The sequence below is a fragment of the Lissotriton vulgaris genome, chromosome 12 (genome assembly GCF_964263255.1).
Source record: "Lissotriton vulgaris chromosome 12, aLisVul1.2, whole genome shotgun sequence".
Classification (NCBI taxonomy): domain Eukaryota; kingdom Metazoa; phylum Chordata; class Amphibia; order Caudata; family Salamandridae; genus Lissotriton; species Lissotriton vulgaris.
In genome coordinates this window covers 498,929,539-498,952,491 of record NC_141700.1, presented here as the reverse complement: position 1 = coordinate 498,952,491, position 22,953 = coordinate 498,929,539, and positions in this window count along the sequence as shown.

The following is a 22,953-nucleotide window of genomic DNA, read 5'->3' as shown; positions in this document are numbered from 1 at the left end:
CATGCTTCACTCAACAGGAAACACCCCCTTAAAGAAGTTTTAAAATAAATTCTATGCTTCAGTTATTCTATGTTTTCAGTTCTGTTCTAAAACTTATTTAGAATTTCATGCTTACGTCTGACCATTAACAACAGCTCCCAGAACAGTATAATAGATTAGTATTTATTTTGTGTGTACCTGTAGAACTACATTCTTATTAGTAATGCCAAACCCAAACTCTGTGGTATGTTTTAACTGCTTAGTCTGTGCTCCTCCAGACCAAACACTTCTAAAATATACTGCCTACAAGTATGGATGACATGTGACTACTAAACTTTGTAATACTCATTGTCTCATGTAACATGTACTATAGACTAATTTACACAGGTATGATTCATTTTCTCTGTATAATGTGTCTGTGATGTAAAGTGCTCTGTCACCCTACACTGATATGAGTAGCGCTATAAAACAAATGAAATGGATATTAGAGATGGGCTATGGAGAAATGTGGGCCACTTTTGGAGAGTGGTAGTGAGGGAATCCGTGGAGAAGGAGATCATTGGGAAGGCGTCGGAAATATTGTTGCACTGGACGCCATAGCGCTAATGTCAGCTCTGAGAGAATGAGTCAGTGATGTCTGTCACTGTGCTGAGAATGATATCATACTTATGTTTACTACTGTATAGATGGAGGACAGGGGTTGGATTACAAATAGATTGTGTTGAAAAGTGTTTATTTAGCCATGTTACAATGGCCTGGCAATTTTACACTGACTGTTTGGAGACGCCATCAAACATCCTGATTTGTCCATGTTGTTGCAGGCAGCTCAGCTGCAGTGGTCAAAAGAGGTGTAAAATTATTAAGGATGTGAGGAGGTTGTGCAAGGACTTAGAGTTTCTGGTTGCCCAAATAGCTGACATTTCTGATATTTATTTGTTTCACACGTTTTCATTGCTTGATTTTTGCTTGCGAGTGTCACTCATGGTATTTGAATGTCACTCATAATTAAACTGAAATTATGAAAATGTCACACATAGAAATCTGAAACCTTGGCATCTATGAGCTGCTTAAAGCACACATTCATATCTATCGTTGTTTTTGTATTTGAATGCAAAGCATTACATGTTTTAAGTCTACGTTTTTGTTAATATTTGCACAAAAACTGGGATCACGGCACACCTCTCGGTTTCTAAGATTTTATTTATTGCAGATCACAAGAAAAGGAGCCGCATTATTTTACATTTACATTTACCATCAATTCACTTCGTACAACCAAAAATTCAAAACATCTTAATGTCTTAAAGATGAATCAAGTCCAGTTCCAATAATCAATGTCCTTATCAATGTTTCTATAGATGGACATACATCTCTTCGTCCCCGTTCAAACCCATGGGGTATTTTGTTTTAAATCTCATTATCATTTTGGACTCTAGTCTGCGCAGTTTCTGGATGCGGTTGTCACCACGTTCATTTGGGGGGATGGTTGCCAGTCCCGAATATTTTATGTTCAACCAGGTTTTTCCATTGTGTGTTTTTAGATGTTTAGCAACGGCATATGCAAAGCCATCATATTGTATCGCGCGTGTACGCTCTAGTATGCGTTTCTTTAGGGGATATATTGTACTGCCTATGTATTGTTTTCCACACACACATTCAAGTATGTACACAACATACGTTGAGTCGCAGGTTGTGGTTTCTCTGATTTCAAATATCTTGCCAGTCGGGTCCTTTAAAGTCTTGATATTTCTCCCAATTCTGCACGCTTTGCATACCTTGCATTTGGTGAAGCTTTTTGATCTTTTTTCCAACCATGCTTCCGTTTTTTGCTTTCAAAATGACTTCTCACTAGGTGATCCGATAGATTTGGTGCTCTCCTATATGACACTAGTGGGCGTTCCCCAATGCTGTTACCTATGTTAGGATCCTTCTTTAGTACATCCCAGTATTTAGTTAATGTTTTTGGGATTCTGTAACTTTCTTTGCTGTAGGTAAATATCAGTCGTGGTCGGTCAGTGTCTTTTAAATTGTGTTTCCTTTTATTTTCATCTCAATGTTTTCCTCAGTTTCTCCAGTTTGTTCTCTCCTTTCTCTCTCTTTTCTTTCCTTTCTGTTGACCAGAGTTTCTGCTTGTGTTTTTTGTCTTGCTTTGGATTCGCCTCTCTCTATATCCGTGTGTTTGTATCCCCGTTGTAGGAAGCGTTTTTTTGTATCGCAGAATTTTAATTCCATTTCCTGATCTTCCAAGCAATTCCTTTTCATTCTCAATAGTTCTCCATATGGAATGCTCTTCTTTAGCGACTGGGGATGAAAGCTTGACCCATGGAGGAGGCTATTGGTTGCTGTCTTTTTCCTGTGTACAGTAGTGGGCATTCTGTCATTTTTTATGTACATTTTTGTATCTAAGAATTCCACTTCCTTTGAGCATATTGTGTAGGTAAATTTCAAGCCCACATCATTTTCATTCAAAATATCAAAGAAAGTTCGAAATTCGATTTCTGTTCCTCTCCATAGAATAAATAAGTCATCGATAAAGCGTAGCCAAAGTGCTACGTTCACCATGTGATGGTTGTTTACTTCTCTCCAAGCTATGTTCCTCTCCCACCACCCCATCATGAGATTCGCATAGCTCGGAGAGAAGGAAATTCCCATTGTGGTACCACAGCATTGGACATAGAGTTTCTTATTGAAAAGAAAGATGTTGTTGTGGAGACACATTGTTATCATGTCGATGATCATCTTAGAATGTTCTAGTTCACTGATAGGTTTTTGTTTTAGGAAATATTGGATTGCTTCTATTCCTATTTGATGATTAATTGAGGTATACAATGATAACACATCGACGTTACCAGCAAATATGTTGGCTGCCATTGGGTGTCCATTAGGATTCGCAGGAAATCTCCGGTGTCCTCATTGTAGGAGCTCAAGGTGGGAACTATTGGAGCCAACGTGTGATCTACGTAGGTGGCAACATTTTCATATAGACTCCCACAGCTAGAAATAATCGGACGTCCGGGCGGTCTGTTCAGAGTTTTGTGGACTTTCGGAAGAAAGTATATGGTTTGCATGATTTGATTTTCTACCATTAAGAATTTCTTTTCTTCTTCTGTGATTAAGCCTTCGCTTTGCCAAGTATCCAGTATCTTATTTAGATCTCTCATCAGGTCCTGAATTGGGTTCTTCAATAGCAATTTCTAGTTTTTTTCTTCGTGCAATTGTCTCATCGCTTCTTCCACGTAGTTGCATTTTTCCATTACTATGATATTACCGCCTTTGTCGGCTGGTTTGATTTCAATTTCATTGTTGTTTTTCAAGGTTTGCATTGTCATGCGTTCCTGTTTCGTTAAATTTTCCTTCATATTGCGATGTGTGACATTTTGCATGACCTCCAGATCCCCCATTACCAAGCCATGGAAGGTGTCGATTCTGTTCCCAGGATAGAGAGCAGGACAACATTTTGACTTCTTCTTAAATGGGGTGGGTGTTCTTTTATTTGTTTGCACTCCCATCTCTCCCAAGACTTGAGTGTCTGTTATTTGAGAACCGGTTTCATTTGCTAGTGCATACACTGTTCTCAAATATGGCACTTCTTCAATATTAAAGGTCTCTGGATTGACTATTTCTGTTGTTCTTTCCTGACCACTTGTTCTATTCACGGTCCTTTTTGAAAAAAAAATGTAATTTAAGTTTTCGTATATATTTGTAGAGATCAATTTTAGTTTCAATGGGGTCATGGTGTATTTCTGGACAAAATGAAAGTCCTTTATTTAGGAGATCTTTTTTCGCTTTGGATAGGTATATCTGGATAGATTTATTACAAGTTCTGGAGTCTTGTATCCTTGCTGTTTTATTTCCTCATCACAGTGCGATTTCTTAAGTTGTATCTTCCCCCTTTGGTGCTTGCTTCTTCTTGTTTTGCGTCTTGATCTTTTGAGGGAAAGAATCCCCTTCCCCGCGCTCTGGTTCTTCCCGAGCCTCGTCCTCTGGATTTATCATTCAGTGTTTGCTGCTCCTGGTAAAGCAGCTTCATCTCTTCTAAAAAAGAGAACTTGCGTGTTCCAGATGGTCTTTGCTCTTCTTCGCTTAGATCAGATTCTGGTTCACTGGTTATTTGACCAGTCAGGGGGTCAAAACTTACTTTCTTTGTTTCCCATTGTTTTTTGAAAATTGCAAACTTCTTCGCAAATGTGAGGATTGTGCCATATTCGTAGTCATCCTCATCTCTACGAAACTTCCGTTGCTTCCTTTCTTGGATATCATCCTCATGTTTGTCCAAATTTTGCTCCATCTCTGCTCTTAGTTTTTTTATGACTCCATCATCTTCATTTGATGCCTTGATTTGAATTTCAATATCCGCTATTTTTTGATGAAGGTCCTCCACGTCCTTCCTGGCGTATTTGATAATAATAAGCATAATATTTTTAGAGCATTCCATATTATTTTTGCCCCATTCTTCAAGCATTTCAGGCTTGGTATCTGGATGATTAGGCAAAGTAAATATTCTTAATCCTCTTGGCACCATTCCACACTCAACATATTTTTCAAGGGTGATGATTTCCCATCCTCTTGATATTTCCTTGCGCATTCGTTTTTTAATTGTGTGAATAATTACTTGATGGTCGTGATTTGAGGCCTTGCTGATGTTGCGCCCCCATCGGCTTGTTTGGAGTTTGGTGCTCCCCTTTGGAACATGTTTTCCGCCTTCAAGAGTCTTTTTGCAGCTCTTTCCTCCATATTCATTTATTGTTGATTGCGTATAAATGGTTGTTTAATTTCCCATAAGTTCGTATTGTTCTTGGCTCCCGTTACCAGTTTATTATTTTAATAATAGATCGGGATAATGTTAGGACACCGCATATAAGGCCAGATGAGATACTTACCAGTACACTACAAAAATCCCCGGATCGAGAAGTTGATCTCGAATATTCACCAGACCTCTACATGTTCAAATCTACCAGCTTAACTAATCACAACACTCCCGTGTCTAAGTCACTTTTTACCTTGCAAGAAATTTTAGAGTCTGTCCTCTCACTTTTAGGCCATATTCTGGAGAATTCAGATCAAATTCTTGATGTCCAAATAGGAATATTAAAATTCCTAGTAGAAGAAAAAAGGAAAAAAGACCACACTGAGTCAACAAAAATACAAGAAACGCCAGTAAACATTCAAGAGGCAATAAGTAACAACAATACCATCAACACGCTGCAAGTCCAGGGAAAAAGCGAAATCGGTACTCAAACGAGAGGAACATCATATAAGGGAACTCGGAATAACCACCAGGAACCAACTATATATTCTCTAAAGAAGCTCTTTAGAGAAGATCCAATTAGCTCCCATAACCAATATCCTATTTTCACTAACACCAAAAATAAACCAATAACGTCCAATTCGGTAACTGATCAAGGAAAGAAGGCTAACATCATCCTCGACGGCGAACAAGCGAGGAATACACAAAAAATCAAGAAGAACTAAGAAGGAGCTGGGAAAAAAAGAGGAAAGCCGCAACGAAGAGTCAAAAAGAAGAAAGCGCGTAGGCTCAAATTCCAGAAAGCAATAATCCCTCCTGCATCCCAGCACGAGCAAGAAGAAAGTACGAAAACACCGACTCCCATAAAGGGAATAAATCGAAACGTGGCAGTAAACGCAAACAAAAAAACTCCTCAACAAAACACTACTTTAAACCCAAGAGCTGAAGTATTTCATCTCAATCCAACAACCACAGGGTCAAGGGAGCGTTTTAAAGGGCCATAAGACCACAACAAAAAAGCCCCAGCCGGGGAAGAAACATTGTCAAAACACTTACAAATAACAGAGCTTTTTCCCACAGATAATGTCCCACTAAATCGAGGTAGAATTGTTAACCTCCTCCCACGTATTATTCCGTTACAAGCCTTAACAAGAAAAGAAATCGATTTAGTAATATTCCCAGATAAAGAAAATAAGTATTTTGGTCATCGGTGTTACCAGGGATCATCTTAAGAGAACAGGAGACCTTACATAAATGTGGCTATGATTTGATCCCAACACAGGAAACCATAGTCAACAATCCAAAAAAATGGTTCAAAGGACCTTTATGGAAAAAACCCCATATTCAAAATAAAACTACCTACAGCACAGAAGACTCAGCAACAAATTCAAATTTAAATCAAAATCTAAAGATCTCAGTAAAGAATGGAGAAAAAGAAGTTTGGAGCCATGACGCAGAAGCAAAGGAAGCAGCAAAAACGCTCCAGTCATGGTCATGGATCTCTGAGTCACTGAACGGTAGGAAAAATGCGAAGTATACGACTCATACCGTTTAGCAACGGCCTTTCGATAACATCTTGGAACATGGCGGGGAAAACTACAGACAAAATGACGGAAGCCACAAAAAATCGACCGGACATATTGGCATTACAGAAAACCTGGTCAACAAAACCTTTGAACCAGGACGGATATTTTGTTTACGATACCCCCGCGCAGGAAGCCAAACGGGGACACGCTAAGGGAGGAATAGCCATCCTATTAAGGGAAGAGTATCTCTGGGCTCAAGAGATTGTTGACACCAAATCTAAGCAATTCCAGTGTATAAAGATCAGGTTGGAGACTCATCCCTCAGATCCACAAAAAGGTCTATTACTCTTCAATGTATATGTTCCTCCCGGATCAAAGAATGATGTCCGATTTGAGGAAAACTTCGACGCCATTCAGCAAATAATCGAAGCTCAATTCTATTTGCCATACCTGATTATGGGTGATTTCAACTGTAAAATATCAAACACCGAAATCTCCAACTGGGCGAACTGGTACAAAGATGAAGCTCTAGAAATTCCGGTGCCGACATTCACGATCAGAAGCAGGGCTGACAAAAGGGGGAAAATGTTATTAGCATCACTTCCAATACTAAATGGAATCATCTTGAACCGGAACGTGGAAGGTGACATCCCTGCATCCCACACAAGACGGGGAAATAGAACTCTTTCAATCCTAGATTATATGATTTGCAGTTTAGAGTCGTTCGAGTCCGCTTCACATTTTCGCACCTATTTTACTGAAGAGAGCGACCATGCAATCCTGTTATTACACACGCAATGGAAAATAAGAACCTGCACATCCAGTTATATCATGTTTAAACATAGCACAATAGAGGCAAAAATAAACCAAAGGCGGATCTATTGGAACTCAACCATGTTAGATAAAATAACCACCTTAATTGACACAAACCATCTTTTATCCATAGAATATTCCGCTGATCCAATAACAAACTTTGAATCCATCATCGAGAAACTAAACCAAGCTTTTCAAAACAAACTGCAACAAGCTGCACCAGTAAAGAATATAAATAAAAATAAAACCTCGAATTCATCAATTGCAAAAAGACTAAATAAACTTATCAGAGCACAATACGTGGACCGTTCAATCTCAAGACAGGCAGAAATTAATAAACTGAAAAATCAACTCAAGCGAGAAAAGCGTTGTTTAAAAAGAATAATGCAGGACAAAAACTGGGTCGACCTACAAATTGCGGCAAAACAGCGCAACCAACGATCTTATTGGTCATTAATCGCAAAGGAAACCGGTACAAAAAAGGTCCTGCAAGCCATCCCAGTTCCACCTCAAGAATGGGAAATCTACCTGACAGATTTGTATAGAGCAAACACGAGTAATGAAGAGGCTGATAACACTGGGAATAATAGCGAAGGAAACAACGTTCCGATTGGAACCGCCTCCCCGTGTTCAATATAAATGCATATCCGAAAGACAAGATCTACAGGAGCCACCGGCCCAGACCAAATACCCATCAAGGTCCTACAGGCAGACCCCAAGGGTTGGAGTAAGATGCTCTCTCCCCTTTTTAACTTCATCTTCAAAACAGGATCAGTGCCAAAATCCTGGAAGGGGAGTATCATAATACCGATTTTTAAAAAAGGATCAAGACATCAGGCTGGTAACTATCGCCAAATACCATTACTAGATGCCACGGGGCAAATCTTCGCCGCTGAAGTATTGGACCAACTCAAAAACTGGGCATTTTCTCAGGACCTAATCCCCCTATATCAGGCCGGCTTCAGGCCAAAGCACTCAGTTATTGATAACATTGCGATATTACAAACAATCCTCGACAAATACGTTGTAGGAAAATCCCAGCCGGTATACGCAGCATTTATTGATTTTTCAACTGCATTCGACCGAGTAGACAGACCATCTCTCTGGAAAAAAATGAGGAAGCTAAGAATCCCAGAACAATTATTACAAATCATAATCACACTACATTCGCGCACGTGGTGTCAAGTGCAAATGGGGTGTGAAAAGGGCCTGACCAACATAATTCCAACAGCAAATGGACTCAAGCAGGGGTGTCTCCTATCCCCCTTGTTATTCTTACTATATCTTAGTGATTTGCCTCAGCATCTGCAACAAGTGCCAAGTCTGCCTCCAAAGATCGCAGCCCAAAACGTTCACGCCCTCTTATACGCAGACGGCATCGTAGTGCTAGATCTCACGCCCTTTGGTCTGCAAAGACTTCTAGACACTCCGAACAAATATACTGAGGAAAACTTCTTAATCCCGAATCTCACTAAGACAAAAATAGTTTCCTTCTCAGGAAGAAAAAGAAGTACCAAATTTTGTTGGAGACTCGGCGGAGGAAAAATAGAAGCGACTGAGGAATACACCTACTTGGGCAGGATTTTCACTAAGACCTTAAAAAACAATTCACAGGTTAATAACCTGACCAGGAAATCCGAGGTGCACGCCGGAGCCCTTCAAAGACTATATGCGGCTTCAGGTAATCGACATTTTTCATCCCTTCTCAAAGTATACAGCACAAAGATACCTCCAGTTTTATCATTCGCTTTGGAATATATTCCAATAAAACAGTGGTCATTTCTGAACCAAAAAGAAGGGAAGATACTGAGGAAAATGCTGAAGGTATCACAATCCGCTCCGGTGCAAGCTCTTCGCCTCGAATTCTCAATCACGAGTTCCTATTCAAGAGCCATCGCAAATGTCATCAGGTGGGCATATAACCTGCTGCACGCAAAGGACGGAACTCTCCATTCTCTACTTAAAGCCGAGACCTTCGACTGCGATGCTTCGAAACAAGTATTCTTCAGTAACATGTCCACTGCATTTAAATTGGCTGAGATCAATGCTAACTTGTTGCTTACGTGGACCCCATCACAACTGAAACTTTTTTTTAAATGTTTTACTCCCAGACTCAGTTATGATCTTGATTTTTCACACTGCGCCAAACTGACTCTGTATAAAAGCTTTGCGGAAACAATTACACCTAAGCAAGTACAACAATACATAGACTTTAATCTCTCGCATGGAGCTAAGAGATCAATCACCCTGTTACGGCTCGGCATTTTACCAGTGCTAACTATAACATCAAGTTGGCCCCCAAATGGAACTTCATTATGTAACCTCTGCTATGGAGGGGAGCAGGCTGTAGAACATCTTTTATTCACATGCCCTAATCCAAAAGTAGTGGCAGCTAGGACAAAACATCTGTATCCTATATACATTAACTGCCGTATCACTACCGTAAAGGACTTGATCACTGTATGTAAATTTCCCCCCAGTGAATTAGTTTGTTATAACTTTTATACATTTTTAAAACCTTTTTTAGCTTTGTATTAATATTAAATATTCTAAAAGTATTTGTAACTAAATTTTACCGTATAACATTTGTCGTCCTCAGTAGAGTACCAAAACAAATAAAATAAAACTTGAAACTTGAAACTAGGACACTAGGGGTTCTATTCTTTGAGCAAGGTAATTCCTTTGACCTTTACCCTCAATGTGATCCTTTTGCAATGAAGCCGAGAGAGGATTGGATTTTCACAAAAGACGCTGTCTTGTACTATTTTTTGCGCATAAATATCCTTACTGCAGCATTTTTAGAGCTTTTCTGATCTTTTTAGCAAACAGTCATATAAACACACACGCTCTCTTACCTGGGAGACTCCCGGACGTACTGGTGTCCTCCGACTCCACACGCCGGCGCTCAACCGAGTGTATCAGGTGCGGTCTGTTGTTTGTCTTTGCTATGTTTCCGCTGCGGTCTTCGTGCTTGAACCTGTTCAAAGTTTGTTTGATGCGTCTCTGAAGGCTTGGAGACACTTTTCCAACGTCCCTCGATGTTTCGGTAACTTGGAGCTCAGGTTCGGCGGATTGAATGCTGGGCTCTCCTCCCTTCCGTTAGTTACTTTTTCACAAAGAGTCCTGAATGGGAGGGAGCGCTTTACAGTCGGTGCCCATTTCGAGACCAGGACAATGTCTTGTTTAAGTATTTGCACAAAAACTGGCATCACGGCACACCTCTCGGTTTCCAAGGTGTTATTTATTGCAGATCACAAGAAAAACTCTCCTACGCGTTTCGAACCAACGTTCCTGTTCACGGTAGTCTTTCACATTTGTCCCTTCTCTATTTTGCTATTTGTAGCCTTGCACTCATTCACTATTCTAGTGCATTGTGGGCTCTGTAGTGTATTCACTACTTATGTCTTTCAATTGATGTCATTATCAGTTTTTAAACATGCATATGTAATCCTGTCTGCAGCCACAAACTCTAATAAAAGAGAGAGGGACCCCGAAACCAAAGGGATAGGGTTCCACAATTGACACAAGTCAAAATATAATTCCCTTTGGGAGAATTACCGTAGACACACAGGTTCTTACAGACAAACACATAGACTCACCAATATCAAATTATAACAAGGAAGCAATATAAACAATTTAAAAAAAATATTAACATAAGTGAAAACACTCTAATAAAAGTAGATCTTAGACAATTTATTGGCATACATTATATTTTGTTAAAAAATGGGAAACACATACAGGACGGAACACTATATAATAAATAAATTCAACATTCCAATAAAAAGGAGCTACGGGAAAGGACTAAATTCCAAAAGAACAATTATTTTGAATTTTCCTTAATTTCTTATTCCAGTTTCGCTCCTTGAGCATCGACGCGTTTCGGCGGTATATTTAATGTCTGACCGCCTTCATCAGGACAATTGTAATAAATGTTTCCCAATGGTTCTCAACCGATAAAAATCGCTCAGTGTATGATGAGGGGTACTCTGCCTCCTTCTCACTTGCAGGAGATATTCGTCCAGCGAAATATAATGTATGTCAATAAATTGTCTAAGATCTACTTTTATTAGAGTGTTTTCACTTATATTAATATTTTTTTTAATTGTTTATATTGCTTCCTTGTTATAATTTGATATTGGTGAGTCTATGTGTTTGTCTGTAAGAACCTGTGTGTCTACGGTAATTCGCCCAAAGGGAATTATATTTTGACTTGTGCAGCCACAAACTGCCTGGGTGTGTTAGACATATATATCTGCAGTGTATATGCGCCCTCAATAATTAAATTTGATTTTGAGGTGCAAGTGTGCTACCACACACACAGGATCAATCGGCATTGCCAGTATTGAACCTGATTGCAGATTTGAGTTATAGTAACTATAAAGGTTACAGGGCACTGCCAGGGAGGTCTCTCCGATGTTTCTCTCTGCTACATTACTCTTGCTCAGACAGATAAATGCAGAGCCTGGCTCTCTAATGATACTGTGACCCAGGGTTGTCTCTAGCATCGCTTTTTATGGTCTGTCTCGCCTATAGTCAGGACCACTGGAATTATGCAGCAGGGGAAGGTCAAATTGTGTGGCAGGAGTGAGTAAATTATAGGGTAAAAAAATGCAAAAAATGTGGCAGTACGTGGCACATTTTGTGATAGTTTTACTTCATTATTTTGTAATTTATAAGCTTGTTAACACTGTCTGAGCATTAGCTGTACCTCATTAGTACCAGTTCAGCTCCCACATATAGCAATAATCTACAGAAAGGTGACCAGCCAACCTTTGCAAATGGCCTTCCACAGCACTGAAACATGTCACTATGTTTTTACTAACTTTTGAACCGTTTGAGCTAGTCATAAAAAATGTTTGTTAACATTTGCCGATTATGCAGCAGATGGTGGTTTATGTGGCAAATCTATAAATATGCAAAAACCTCCATGGCTGCACAATCTCATAATTCCAGTGGCTCTTCCTGTAGAATTCTGTGAAAAGTGTCTCTACTGTATGTGGGTGGTACGCTGCTTTGTTCCAGAAATGGTCTATAATATCAGCCTTTGCTAAAGTATTCTACTGTAGAGAACTCTATGTTTTGTTTTTTAAAGTTTTATCCCGGGCAAACTCAGTCCAAGGGCATTGGAGCGCTTACTCTTGAACCAGGTTTCTTTTTGTGTTTTTTTAGGAACAGGAAGATTAACCTGTTCCGTGCTCACGTCGGCCAGCGACTTTGGGGTGCTGCACACGACAGTTGGCCGATGCAGCCCCGCTCACCCATTAGAACGCCCGCACCGCGTCGGAATGTCCACTGCGGTAAACGGGTCAAGTAATTTGCCTAGAATCACAGGATGTGTAGCTGATGCCGGGAGTCAAACCTGATTCACAGTTCCAAAGTTGGCACCTCTGGCAGTTTGGCCACATATCCTCCATGTCTGGTAATTTATCCTGTCGCAGAGGGCTCTGTGCATGTGATATTTTGCATTCATCTGTAGGGGTCTCTGAAATGCACTTTTTCTGTCAGTGACTCTAGCCCACAGACATTTATGCAGTGCACGATTCTGAGGTAGAAGCTCTAACAATAAATGGAGAGCTCAAGATGTGACACACTAAAGGGCGCAGACCTCCGAGGTGTTTCCATACCTCCCCTGTAATACCCTAAGTGCCATTATTGTTTTTAATTGAGTGAACATAGTCAGACAGATGCTATTTTAATGGAAAAACTTGCGAACTGAGATTTTACAGAACTAGACTGGAACTAGCTTAATATTCTATGTAATGCATCTTCAATTGCTCGTTACTACACCAGCCCAGATGTGTGTTTCCTGCAGCTCCTTTTCATTTTTAAACAAAATGAACTGTGCCTTATTCTGAAAAACGATTTCTCACGCTCCTGCAAGAGCACAGCTCACCTCTTTTTCATATCTCACTGGTGCCGGGGGACATTCACCCTGTAATTTTGACTGCAGCCTGTTGATGGGGTGATGCATTGCCTGTCAGCAGGACTCCAGACGCAGCAAGGTGCTACTGGAAAACAACTCCTGCTTGATGAACCCCCCACAGAACAGAGAGCACTGCGAGGGGTCGTGGACTGAGACACCACACGTCTGCTGATGGCCACAACAGGCACATTTAAAACAACGGCGCTGCCCACCGCATTAGTGTCTGCATTGGTTAATCTGTTACCTGTTGTGGTCCCTGTCCCGGAAAACAACAGGCAAGGCGCAGCCCAGATTAAGATACTGCAGAGACACATTAGGCTGTGTGTTTTTTTTAGGTCAAGCCTGGGCAGCGCATGCGCTGCTCTGCGAGGCATGCTGTTGTGAGGTAGGGACTTGAAGCTCCACCCACTCTTCGCCCACATTTTTCATTGGCTTGTGTCTTTGTCCACTGTAAACTGCTGCTGTTCCTTGGTCAAAAGGCTTAGTAGTCCCTCCCTAGTGCTGCCTTGTCTCATTTTGTAACCTTCCATGGCGACAGCCCCAGTTATGTGTGTTGTTGCTCAGCAGGATTTATTACAGCCTCAGAGCACTATTTTCTCAAATCGCGTTGTCCTGCATGCTGTTGCAGGGAGGACACACTCTCTCCTAAAGATTTAGTTTATTTTTATAGCACGCATTTGGAATGCAATAGGTCTTGCATTTGCAAGAGGTTAAGCTATTGGCTTTTATTTATCTTTTTTTAAAACAACTCATAAATAAAAGGCATTGTCATTTGCAATGCCAATAGCTCTAATTCTCATAAATGCGAGACTTATTGCATTGCAAATGCTTGCTTTTTAATGTAAGTCCGTGAAGGCAGTTCTGCGGCAAACAAGGTGGATGGTGGTCCACTCAGAGAGATTCAGAGTCAGCCGGGCCGACTGTCCTTGATTGATCTAAAATGCAGGCCTGTCATTAAAGGCTGAACTTCTGACGAAGAACAAATAATGGCAGCTATGTTTACCACATGCATAAAGGTAGTGCTCTGCAACTTGCAGAGAAACAGGAGCCTGGAGCAGCTGGGGAGCAGGGTTCAAGTCTTGGCGTCGGCTCAAGATCCTGTACAAGCACACTTGAAATACGTGCCAATACAAAATGTTTATATTAAAGACATCGGACAACAAGCATGCTTGAAAAACATGCAGGCAGGGAGATATTAGGTAAACAAACAAGCACATTTCAAATGCGTGCAGGGAGAGATTAGGTAAATAAAAAAATGCAGTGCAGACAAAAGCAAATAAAAGAAGTTCCAACCACCAAGGCAGGTATAAAGGATTACTTCGACCACGGGACACTGATAAGAGACACACACAAGGAGCTACAGGAAACAGCATGCTAGAACCAATAACAACGGAGAAAAATTCAATTGCAAGCATGTGAACCGAATAAGTCCCAGATGCAAGACCCTTTTAAGATTTCTATTGAATGCAATAGATTTAACAAGCAGAGTGCAAGGTCCGTGCTGTCTAAACCTAAAAAGAACATAATATAAAAAGACAATCATTGTGCACTTCTTGAGTGGTGTGTGTTGTAGAGGTTTTCTCTTTGCTTCTACAGAGAGATGAAGTACAAAGCTAGGGGCTAAACTGCAAGGGTTTTATTCGCAAAAACATTCCCAAGCTTTTTATAGTTCACAAAAGCCAGTTTCCATCGTTTTTGTAATACATGAACTGCCCCTGAACAGTTAATGCCAACCTTGCTGCTCCAATGGGTTTATCATTCTTGATAGGCAGGGTGTAAGCAGCTGAGTTTTGGGGTGCTTCCTTCTAATGGAAAAAAAGTTTGCCCTGCCACTTGGGACAGTGTGATTGTGAGTTTCTAAAAACATGCATTCTGAAAACTCTCAGTGATTTTTTTGGACATTCTGTTTTAAACTGTGCATATTACAGTATAAAAAGTAAAGACATTTTCTCAGTGTCCGTTGTCTCCAGTTACGCATATAAATATCAGTAATGATCCCATTAACCCCTTCACTGCGGCGGCTATTCCGCCGCAGTGCTAAGGGGGGAGGGCGGCCGAGCGGCGGGCGCATGCTGGTGACGGAACCGCTCCGTCACCAGCGTTGGTTGCGCGAAATCAGCGCCGCGCTGGCGCAGCGGCCGGGCCATGACGGAACCGCTCCGTCATCAGCACAGCGCGACCGCGGCTGATGACGGAGCGATTCCGTCATCAGCAGGGGAGGGGTTAACCATCACAGAATTCACAACGTAAAAGTGCATTTCTCAATCAGTATTATTTATGTACATTTTTAATTTAAGATGTGTGTGGTATAATTTATGTGTAGCTGCCTAAAGGTGACAGACCTGTAAAGTAGTTACAGAGTATCTTGTTCAGTTTACCCCGAGTACAAGCAGATATGAGGTTAGAGTACTGTTATTTGCCATGAAAGAACCAAAAAGTATGCAATGAAAAACACACATGCAAGGTCCTTAAACATCTCAGTTAAAGGCAATGCCATTAGTTACATTTCAAAAAGAGGCTTAGCCGGTGCCTAAACATATTGGTCGGAACACAGGAGGGAAAGATGATTTAACAAACCTGGGGGCCTCATTTATGAGTAATTGGCATAGGCCAGCACCACAAGCCCTATGCCAATGTGAAAGGGAAGGAAGGCACCGTATGTATGAAATACAGTGCATTCTTGTCTTTTCCCGCTGTGCTTGTGCAAAATTTGCTGCCTAGTGCCAACGTAGCCACACTTGCACCATGATGCAAGGGTGCCTCTGTTGCAGGCAGGATTGTTTTTGTGCAGGAAGGGGCAACTTCCTGCCCCAAAAAATTCTGATAAATGCAGCACTCATAGAAAGTGGAAAAAACAAGGAGGAATAAACATATTTCTGCCCTTTACTCCTGCTGAGGGGAGGCATAAGGCTTTGGGGTTGCCACAGGTTTACGTGATTAAATAAATCTGGGGCAGAGCCAAAATCCATGGGTGCTGGGTGGGAAAACCTATCCCAATGCCCATGGAACGCCTCCATAATGCAAAATAAGGTAAGCAGCGACTTGCTCTGTTTTGTTTTACTCCGTATCTATGAGGCCCTGCAAAGCCATGCAGATATGATAGAGAGGTTTACGCGTTTAGACAGTCAAATAAACTGATGCTCCAGCGGTGCAAGCCTCTCATAAATAAGCCCCTGAGTCTTCTCTCGAGCACAGCTATGCACTCCAAGGGCAGCGCTGGAAGCAGGACACCGGAACTAGCAAAGCTTGTCATCAAACACAGAACTTGTGGTGACAAACGGCACAGATTCCAGTGCCCAGCTTGCCGCCTGCAGCCTCTAATCCCAAGCTTTCACAGTTCCTCACAGGATATGGTGGGGTCACTGAGGCTGCTGACCCTACCCCGCACTGTGACTAGTTGTGAAAGGGTGGGGTGGGTTGGCTCCAGCTCTTGATGGACGTGCAGCTCCTAGTTCTACAGGGCTTCAGCCTGAGGCACCCAGATGCTAACTTTACACTCATCAGGGGGAGGAGTCATGCCCAGGAGGCAATGATTTTGCTGAACTGATGACCTCAAAGGCTTCAGGGCTGTGAGCTCATCAGCTCAGCAATTGGTAATTGATGGTGGCCTGCCAATGCCTAACAAGGCCAAGAACAGGAGAATGCAACTGAGGTGTGTGCCTTTAAAGAGTTGCCCTCAGTTTATCTGTGTTTTTTGTTAAAATAATGGTAGCAATACTAGGGAAATTAAAACACACTTTTGCGGACACCCTGTGGGAATGCCCCATAATCCAAATCCTTTGGACCACAGCAACTAAGAAAATGGCGGAGGAACTGGTGAAACAGACCCCATTGACACCTAAGGGAGGGCTCCTCAATGTCTGGGGGGCAACGGATCTGACAGAGATAGAACTTCAATGGCTGGCCCTCAGCTGTCTCCTCATAAAACGTTCAATAGCTATGAAATGGGGTTCTCCTGACCGTCCACTGGTGGTAGAATGGACTGCAGAAATGGATAGGTCTGTGGTAGCTGAAAAAAAAACGTTTACAAACTCAGAGGGTGCCCCAAGAAATGGGATAAGATGTGGGGAAAGTGGAATTTATATTGGGGTGAACTCTGTAGCTCTCCCACTACGGACATGGCAATGGACAGGTCGAGGATTGTACGTTGTGACCTGAATTGATACAAATTGATTTTTATGTTATTGTATATTGTGTCCCTTGTTATTATCGTCAATTTTTTGTATGGCTGAGTGTATTTTGATTTTCATTTTTGATCCACATGTCACAGCCCTCAGTGGGTAACATTCCAAACGCCCTTATGACTGTAATTATTGTCACATTTTTATGTTTTTGCGCTTTCTATTGCTTCAAGTGCTCTGATTCTGTTGTCTTTCTAATAAAATTTTAATTACAAAAAAAAATTAAGACACACTTTTTTAGTAAAGAGGGTGGAGCCCCTGCGCCCGTATAAGAGAAGCCCCCATAAGTGCACACATAAAGGTTTCATTTTCCATCAGTTGTTGATTGCTTGTTAAATTTTGCCTTGGTTTACAGTGACATGTTGGCATTTCACAGCTAGGTAAGCAAGGCAAACACACGCAAGGACAGCATATTCACTCTGGGCATGACATCGCTCCACGCCTCCACCATGTAGACAACCCCTATTGGTCTCCAATATGTCACATAGGACCTCTAGAACTACAAAGACTGACATAATTTTGACATACCATCTCAGAAAAGAAAGACTGCTGCTGTCGGTTGAAAATGATGAAGCTATAAATTCATCTGCTTCTGGTGCAGTTGAGGCGCTTCAGACTAAGCATGGGCGGAAAATCCGTTTCGCTCGCGGATTTTGCTGATTTTCGGTAAATTCGCAATCCGCGAGATTCGCGAATCTCCCGCAAAATCCGCAAATCCGCGAACAGCGGATTTTATGGTTTGCTCGCACTGTTCGCGTGAGTTCGCGGCTTCCCAGTACAACTTCGTGCCCCGCGAATAAGTGCAAAATTGCAGAAATACGATCTTAGCAAAACTGAAACTACTTACCAGGTTCAAAAGTTCAGGCTCATCATTAGTAGCTATTTCCTGTAGTGCTTCCTGAGGGGCCCCTCCAGAGTTCAGTTGCCAGTTGCAACTATTATGTGACCCTGCTCTGAACCTCAGAATAGTTACACATATACCACAAAGGTCCTGAATTACAGCTAAGGGAGACAAGCAGGAGCCAGGCTGGAAGTTCAAATCCAATAATCAGCCCCTAATTCATTATTGTCAGTTGGGGCAGGGCAGGTGTTGTAACTAATTTTGCAACAATGAAAGCACTTAGCAAGTGCAAAAGATCACTAATCAGGAAGCACTAAGGAAGCAGGTGCCAGCTAAAAAAATATTCTGTGACACATTAATCAGCCCCAAATTAATTCAGGTCACTTGAGGCAGGGAAGGTGTGCTTGCGTTGCCACAATAATGTACACTGACTGGACAACCAGAGGGTGCTGTGATGAAACAGAGGGTGGCATGGGTGGGCCAGAGGGTGGCATGAGTAGTCAGAGAGTGGCAGTGGTGACAGAGAGTGGCAGTGATGAAGAAGAGTGTCCCAAACAGGCTGGACACGTAGAAACAACAAGTTCGCGAAACTTGCGACCCGACAGGTAAGTTCGCAATTTGCGAAATTGTACAAAACCCTCACGAACTGGCAGAAACCCGTGCAAACACACAAAAAAAAATCCGCAAATTCGCGAGAATTCGCGGATTTTGCGGATTGCGAGTTCGCAAATCCGCAAAATTCGCGAACGCGAGATTCGCAAAATTCGCCCATGCTTACTTCAGACATGCAACAGTTTTGGGATGACAGTAAGCAGGCTGAGTAGCCATACAGTCTATTTGAACATGGGAAGTGAACTGACTTTCCTTTTCTGTAGAGCAGTTATAGGTGAACCTCCTTTCACCCTCAAAAGATCCATTTTAAGTGTGCTAGATTCCAGCTATGACCAATATTTTCAATGTTTCTAATGACACTTGTTGAACTGAATACATATAGAACTTTGTAGATGTGTTCACTAAACCTTCTGTCTCAAGCAGTCTATATTCCAGTGTCATATAAAAACTTGGATCTGCAGTATAAAATTTACTGAGAGATGCTGCTTACCTGGGCCCAAATTTAATAAGTCTTTTGGTGTTGTCCTTGGGTCAGGCAAGGCAATGCAAGGGCAACACGAAGGGTTTAGTGAGATTTCTGAGATTTATAAAGCCATTCAAAGGGGCATTTTGTGCCACCTTGCAGAGCTTTGAAAGAAATGTAATGCATGCAGCAGCTTATACTGCATTACGTTACATTTCGAGCTGGGGACGTTCAATGGGTGAAACATGGGAGTTCAGGCACATAAAACCATGGGTTTGATGCAATTCCAGATTTACAGAGGTTTGTAAACACGGGATTGCATCAAATCCGTATGTCTGCCGAGGAGAGCGCAGCGCCATCTGCATCACACATAGAAAGAGGAAAATGCCTATTTGATTGTTTTTGTTCAGGAAGGTAACTTTTCTTGCACACAAACAATCCAACTAGTAACACATGAATCCTTGCACCATGGCACAAGGTTGCCTGCATTGGCGCTAGGCAGCACATATTGCACCAGCGCTAGGAGAGGGTAGAAGTGTATCATATTTTCGTAGCCATGGCACATTTCTGCTCTCACCGTTTCACGTAAAAGAAAGGGCAACAACATTGCTGGCTTCCCTGCTTTGCATGAATCAATAGTAAATATGCCCCTGGATGTTTAACCAGGCTTGTTTAGTAAAATAATCTTCTGCAAAGGGATTTATTGAAGAGCCATAAACGAGCAAAATGTAGCCTCATTTCATGATCTACCTAAATTAAAGGATTCTCTCCCCCAAGAGTGGAATGAGAGGATACTTTATAGATCTGTTAAGCATCTACTTAAAGATCAAGTGAGCAATGGGTCTCATATGTAGGATTTTTTCATTTATTATAAATCCTTAACAAAGTCAAACTGCCTTGTGAATTCCTTTTGAAACCCTTGTCCCCAACCTTGTTTATTCAATGAAATAGCTACATTTATCAAGCACACATTCGTCAGATTTCATTTTTGGTTATTGGATATAGTCGAATTCTGGAGGTTCTGGCTGGGAACTGAGCCCACGTCACCGAACTATAAGCTATGTAATGTAATGTATGTATACTTGTAAAGCGCACTGTTACCTCGTTACGTGGCGTCCTGGCGCTGTATACCGCTGGGGAACCCGTCCTGGCTTTCCCTGTGAGAGGGCACCCCCAAGGTGAAGCCAGGCATCCCCGGCGCTGCTGGGGCCGTTGTGGAGATTAAACAAGCTATTGCCCAGAGTTGCAGAGTAGGACCCATGGTTAGCGTAGGCACCTAGGCGAGAATTATCGAGTCTGCGGACATTGACCCAAGACCCTGCCGCATCAGGAATTGAACCCTGGTCCCGGGCCGACTTCTGCTTCAGGGTCTGCCGCTTCTAACCAGTGAGCCACACTTCTCCTGGGCCCGGAGAGACTCTTCTGCATGTGCTCTCTAGTTTATTAGGACATATGATATGAAGTACCGGCTGATGCTGATGCTCAGACGTTTGGCATACGTTCCAGGTCTTAAAGTAAATATATATACTACACTAAACACATTGGGGCAGATTTGCAATAACTGGTGCATCCCCAGGGATGCGTCAGTTATTGTGCGCCGCAGCTCCGCCACCAATGGTGCGCCGCATTTACAATGCGGCGCACAATGGGGCAAAAACGGCACAGATGCATGACGCATCTGTGCCGTAAAGGCGGCGCATTGCTAGAGTTGAGTCGCAAGCGTGACGCTGCTCCAGCAAGGCTCGTGGCGCCCTATCTGACCAATGCTGCGTCAAGCCTTACGCCTGCGTCAAGCAGGCACAAGGTTTTGACGCAGCATTGGCCTAAAAGTGACTGAGGGAAATCTTGTAGATTTCACTCAGCCACTTTTAGGAGGCGTTCCTGCGCAGGAACGCCCCCCCCCCGCTCCGGAACGCCTCCTTATGGCACAGGGCTTTACAACGTGACACATCTCCCAGATGCGTCACGTTGTAAATACCCCGCAGCATGGCGCATCTTTTGCGCTGCTGCTGCGTCACAAAAGTGACACAACAGCGGTGTAAAAGAGGCGCAAGGGGCTTGTAAATCTGCCCCTCTATTGGATAGAGTTTTTAGATTACTACTCAGGTTTTTAGTTTCTGTATTTTAGGTTTATGAACATTGATTTTGAACTGAACAGTTGAATTGAAGGTTTAATTTCTCTCACCAATATGCGTTTTAATAACTTTGAACGGCAAATGATGCAATTGATTTGACCTGTATAGCAACACAGAAAACTGACACACCTCCCAGCACTCTCCCATTCATGACCCATGTTGGAGTGGTCAACGCATGCATGAATGGAGTGTGAATTAATCTGAACCGACCAAAACTGTAATCCGTTCAATCTTCTTTGTGGACGATGATGGATACCACGTCTCTCCTCTGAATCCGCTTCCCTTTTTTGGTATCGAACCGCTGTGCCCCAGCACATGTATAACAGAGCACACACTGACATGATGCTCCTGGAGCAAACATTAGAAATCCTGAAGTTGTCTTCAAGTGTCTTGATTGCTCAGGTTATGCTGCGGCAACCCCCCGAGGCAGTATGCAAAACCATCCTTACCTGCTGCACTTTGCATTTGCAAACTGTCCTAGTACAGAGAGGTCAAGGCCTACACACTTGCAAACAACTCATGGGCTCACACTTCATCCGATTCAGTTGTCTGGTTATTGTAAGATAGTCGAGGGGGGATGTATGACGGTACAACGCGTGCTTTTACAACGCGTACCGTTCTGACACAGGTTTTACAACGCAAGTTGTTACAGCGACTTACGTTGGGGGGCACTGGATAATGAATAGTTTAATTTACTATTGGAATGGTGTTGATTAGTAAATTAAACGATTACCTATCCTAGAGCGCCCTCCAGCGAAAGTCGTTGTGATGACTTTCGTTGTTAAACCTGCGTCGTAACGGTACTTCGTTTCGTTGTAAAAGTTCCGTGGTAAAAGACGTTCCCCGCGGAGGGGCATTGGTGAGACAATGAGAGGCGAATCTTATCTCTACCCAGATTTAACATCCTGAGACATGAATGTAGTGGCAACCTGAGGCAGGTACATGAGCAAAAACACAACTGAGTACATATGACATTGATTATACCTCTCATGGCATGTTGTACCTACACATGTAACACGAAAACGGCTGTAATGCTTCTTGCACCCCATTTCTTTTATGCAGAATAATACACCTCCTGCTGTAAAATTCCAGACTGGGTAAAAGAGTACTTCAAGCATGAGTTATGGCCCGATTGAAGTTTGTATTATCTGTATGGACCCCCCAATTGAATGCGCAGTTCTTTTGCCAACATCCAACACCTCATTCCAGTAGAGGTCCTCCATTAATTATATTTCTTTTCTAATGTTCCCTCGCGTAACTCAGCCTAAATTGGTTGTTTGTGTGTTCGTCACGTGTGTCTTCAAAAGCACATGCTTTACTAGACTATTACGTGTAGTTCTTTCCTTCCCCAATAATTTCCCTCCGCTTTCTTCCCTCACTCCATGAAACATACCTCTCCATTATTATTCTACGCTTTAGGATATAATGTATGTCTAATTGCTTCAAACATATCCCTATCTTCTGCTGTTAGTTTTGGACAACTTTCATACACACGCACAGCTGCATTACCTAAACATTTTATCAACATTTATTTCTATTAACAAATTCCATCTGCCTTCATGGCCATGCCACCATTCCCCAACGGCCGGTATGTGGATCAGAAATACTTTACTACCAATTCTTCAGTGTTTCGAGCACCAGTTTCTGTACATTTTCCCTCATTCCAAGAATTTGTTCCCAGAATTTGTTTTTCAGGATTTTACTGAAGAAATGCCTCTGGGAAAATTATCTGAGGT